This window comes from Neofelis nebulosa, chromosome 18 (assembly GCF_028018385.1).
Source record: "Neofelis nebulosa isolate mNeoNeb1 chromosome 18, mNeoNeb1.pri, whole genome shotgun sequence".
In the NCBI taxonomy this organism is placed as follows: Eukaryota; Metazoa; Chordata; class Mammalia; order Carnivora; family Felidae; genus Neofelis; species Neofelis nebulosa.
In genome coordinates, this window is record NC_080799.1 from 2493511 (window position 1) to 2498450 (window position 4940).

General features: G+C 42.2%; 1 long non-coding RNA gene and 1 pseudogene across 1 annotated transcript; one reads left to right on the forward strand and one right to left on the reverse strand.

Annotated features, from left to right (window-relative positions):
* Positions 1-287: 287 nt before the first annotated feature.
* On the reverse strand, positions 288-1452 carry LOC131501108 (uncharacterized). The gene is made up of 2 exons (XR_009256637.1): positions 1378-1452; positions 288-705 (listed from the first exon to the last, which is right to left on the reverse strand). It is a non-coding gene; the product is annotated as an uncharacterized LOC131501108 (long non-coding RNA).
* A 972-nt stretch (positions 1453-2424) lies between these two features.
* Positions 2425-4720, forward strand: LOC131500762 (small ribosomal subunit protein uS2-like; annotated as a pseudogene).
* Positions 4721-4940: the final 220 nt, after the last annotated feature.

Consider the following 4940-nt stretch of genomic DNA (forward strand, 5'->3'; position numbering starts at 1 on the left):
GAGTCGTTGTTACGCTTCCCTCCTGGGATGAAGTCTTGGGAATTTTAGAGTAACTTCACACATGCACTCCTGTTTTATTAACACTTCTCAGATGCCATGCAGGGCTCTGAACTTCAAACAAAGCTGGCTGGGATTTGATCCTCCAAAGAGAAGAAGAGACTCCGTCAAGATGCCCACATGCCTGAAGCTATTTGTTGGATCCCAAAAAAAGGTCTCATTTTGTGTGTTGGGGGGGAGGGGAAGGAAACTTAATTAGCAGTGAATGAAGCAACTCTCAGAACATATGGTTTCAGGTTGTGCCAAGATTCGTGGCCAATTTATTACTTTATTATTATTGTTGTTGTTAATCTTTACTTGAAAGATGTGTAAAGCCACTCAGTAAATCCCTTTCTGGAGGACACCGAAGTTGGAGAATGGCAAGAAAGACAGATCGCAGATCAGAGCGAAAGCGTTTTTGTCGTACACCGACATTAAAGGGTAAAGTTTGTTCCATAATGGCTTTTTTTTTCTTCCTTAACAAAGAAATAGCACTCTCCTTTGTTTGGGAAACCTACTCTGATGCCTTCAAGAATAATTTGCTTTTTTCTGATTCCCAGTTTGTTCATCTCCTTTGGCAACTGTGTACTTCCTGCATCTGAACCAATATTTGGAAGGGACGTTTTTTTCTGTTTATATTACTTCCATGTTTCAGAGAAGACGTCACGGCTGAAAGAGAGGCAGTTTGAGAAAAGGTCTGTTCTCTGTTCTCCACAAGCCAAGGGAAACATGTTTTAAAATCTTGCTAACACGTTAGCTTTGGCATCTTTAAAACTCGTTTTTCTCCACTCTTTTTGTGTCTTTCGAACTTGGCTGTCAGTGAGCGTTGAGGTCTTGCGAGTGTCCAGAGGCAGAGATATGCACCGTAGCCCCATCACCAACTGGCAGAGGGCGTCAGTTACAAGATTATTGGCCTCGTTCAATTAAGGGGGCGGATTGAGCAGGACTGGGAGCCATCTGCGCCTATGGAAACTGTCTGGAGTTGGGACCACACATCCATGAGAGCAACATTCAATTGCAAACTGTTAGAATTGACCAGAAAGTAGAGAAACGCAATAGCGCGTCTCTTGCCACACTGCCTCCCGCGTGGTGAGCTCGGCTGTAGGGCTGACAAATAGATGTAGGGCTTTATGAATGACCCTTTTACTCTGTTGACACACAGGTGACCCCTGTGTCCTCTAAATGGTGCAGGCCAGACATCTTTTCTGAGTCCTAATAGTCCCTTCCCTTTCATAAATGGCCAAATCGAAGCACATTAGTGCTCTCAGGGGGCCAACTTTTTAAATGCCTCCTGTACAATGGGCCTCAGAGGCCCCCAACTCCTTCCTAAATGGGCCTTACCATGAATCCCGGTGCACTTCCTCACACTCAGGCATCAGCTGGCTCTGCTGCACGTCCTTGCTGAGGCCACAGCAGCAACTGCTGAATATTTTATTAGTCACTGTGACCATCCATGCAGTCTGCACCTGGATGTCATCTTTCCTATTGTGACACCCTTTTCCCTTAAAGGAGCCACTGGTGATGATGCAGTACAGTCTGTTTAGAAACAAGGTTTCAACCAGGCTCCATGTTAAGCTGGGCAACATTATCCTTTCTGGGAAGAGGTCTTTGAAGGTTTGTGCAGATTTGGTAAAAGGGAACACTCCAGGGAGGGCCTTGGTTTCATGAAAGTCCCCTCTCTGTCCCCAACTCCCTTGCAGCTAACCCCAGGGGAGAAACTTTAAAAAAGAAAATGAAGACCTAGAAGACTCCAAAGGTTGCTTTTTCAAAAGGCTCTAGTTTCCAAGAGTACTATTTTTATTCTTTGGTTTTAGAACTTGGGTGAATTCATTTATTCATCAACAAATGTTTATTTAATTCTTACTATGTCAGGCACTAGACAAGTCATTGGAACTGAACCCTGGACAGTAAGACACCCACCTTGCCCTCAGAGAACAGAAAGTCCAGTGAGGGATTCATTCATTCATACATTCATTCATTCAGTACTATTTATTGAGTGCTTACTATGTGCCTGGCATTGTTCTACAGACCAGGACACACAGTAGTGGACAAAACAAACAAAAGTCATTCTGGTGGGAGATGGGAATTTTTCAAATAATTACATAATGTATATAATTATAAAATGTAATAAGTACAGCAAAGAAAACCTTCTTAAAAACACCTTCCCTGGATTCTATACCCAGCTAAACTATCATTCAGTAGTCAAGGCAAAGCAGAGATATTTTCAGATATACAACAAATAAGAGACTATATTCCCGCCAGATACTCAATGTCAGAGGGAAGTGGACAAGGAAGAAAGGCATGAAAAACAAGAAACAACACAAAAATTCATGAAATATACTGGCAAATGCAATGAACTATTGCTTATGTTAAAATGCTACTTTTTTTGTCTTAACAGAGAAAAAAATTACAATTCATGAAAATTAGTGAAATAGAAAAGCAGGATAAAGGAGAAATAATATTACAAAATAACAAAAACTGGCTTTTAAATCAAACAAATAAAATAGACAAGCCTTTAGCAAGATTTAAAAATGGATGGAACCTTTCAGTCTGCCCACAGAGACGTCCATACGGTATTGTTCTGCATTCCTGTCATAACTTAAAGGGAAACTGTCACAAGATCCAGAGCCCTTGATGTCCTGCAAATGAAGGAGGAGGATGTCCTCAAATTCTTTGCAGCAGGAACCCACTTAGGTGGCATCAACCTTGACTTCCAAATGGAACAGTACATCTACAAAGGAAAAGTGATGGTGTCTACAACATAAATCTGAAGGGAACCTGAGAGAATTTTCTGCTGGCAGCTGGTGCCATTGTTGCCATTGAAAACCCGGTTGATGTCAGTGTCATATCATCCAGGGGTACTGGCCAGTGAGCTGGGCTGCAGTGTCCCCTGCTACTGGAGCCACTCCTATTGCCAGCCACTTCACTCCTGGAACCTTTGCTAATCGCATCCAGACAGCCTTCTGGGAGCCAAGATCCTCTGGTGGTTACTGATCCCAGTGCTGACCACCAACCTCTCATGGAAGCATCTTATATTAACCTGTCTACCATCGCTCTGTGTAACAAAGACTCTGCTCTGCACTGTGCGGAGATCGCCATCCCTTGCAACAACAAGGGAGCATGCTCAGTAGGTCTGATGTGGTGGATGCTGGCCCCAGGAAGTTCTGCGCATGCATGGCACCATTTCCAGTGAACACCCATGGGAGGTCATATTTGATCTCTACTTCTGCAGAGATCCTGAAGACATTGAAAAGGAAGAGCAGGCTGCTACTGAAAAAGGCTGTGACCAAAGAGGAATATCAGGGTGAATGGGCTTCACCAGCTCCTGAGTTCACTGCTCCTCAACCTGAAGTCATAGACTCATCAGAAGGTGGGCAGGTGCCCTATGGAAGCTCCCTACTGAAGGCTGGAGTGCTCAGGTCTGCAGCTCCCACCGCTCAGGCCACTGAATGGGTAGGAACAACTGGTGAGTGGTTTTAAGCTGTTCTTTCAGAAAGGCAAACAAAATGGAAATAAGGTTGGCAGAAATTAAACAGTTTCTAAAAGAAAAAAAATGAGGGAAAAAATGTAAATAAACAATGATAGAAATAGATACAAACGGACATACAGTTGAAATTTTTTTTTAATTGGAATAAAGGAAAAGAAAATAAGGCAGATATAATGAACAACTTTATGTCAACAAACTTGAAAACTTAGATAAAGTGAATGATTTTCTAGAAAAATATAGACTTCCAACAATGACTCAAGAAGGTTTTAAAACTCCTAAATACACCAACAACCATTAAAGTAATTGAGCCAGCAATGGAAAATACCCTCGACATCAATCCCACACTCCCACCCCCAAACACACAGACAAAAGGTGCTGATTCTGTTTTACAGATGAGTTCTTACAAAACTTCATTGAATAGAGAGAGCCCCATCTTATAAAAGCTATTATAGAGACTAGAAAAAGAGGGAAAACTATAAATTTAACATAATTACGATGGCGAAACCAAATTCTCACGATGCCACAAAGAGGGATCAAGCCAGTGCCCTGCTTGCTGGCCTGTAAAGGGAGGTGTCGGTTACCTTGCACGTAGAAAGAGTCAGGAAAAGAAAACGAGGTTATCACTGGTCATCCTTCACATTAAGCCATGTGTTCAATTGAGAACTTTGTTTACTGCACAAAGACCAAGATGTCTCACATGAGACTTGGGTGACACCATTTCAGAAGCTGGAGTTACAAAGCTGAGGTTTGCCAATCCACTGTGGTCCATTTAAATGCAATTGCTAGAAATATCACTTCATCAGAAATGAGGAACTTGGATGATTGCCAGACCAAGTGGGATGCCAGATCAACAGGTTGAAAATCATGATTGTCCTGAGCAAATCAGGAAATTTGGATCCTATGCTGATAAGAGATAAGCAATATCCTGGATGTAAAATCAAAATGCAAAACCAGTAGCATTCCTCTAGAATGATAGAAACCAGGTAGAAAACGTAATATAAGGAAAAGACACACAAGCATGATAGAAGAAAGCTACAACAACAACCAAAAGTATTTAGACCAATTGTGAACATACCAAATTTTTAAAAACTTTATGAAGAAAAGTATGAAACAAGACCAGAGGTGTTTTGTTTTATTTTGTTTTAATGCATGGATCAATCACATACAAGCTTTAGGAATTTTCAGTTTAATAAAGATACTTATGGGGCACCTGGGTGGCGCAGTCGGTTAAGCGTCCGACTTCAGCCAGGTCACGATCTCGCGGTCCGTGAGTTCGAGCCCCGCGTCAGGCTCTGGGCTGATGGCTCGGAGCCTGGAGCCTGTTTCCGATTCTGTGTCTCCCTCTCTCTCTGCCCCTCCCCCGTTCATGCTCTGTCTCTCTCTGTCCAAAAATAAATTAAAAAAAAAAAAAAAAAAA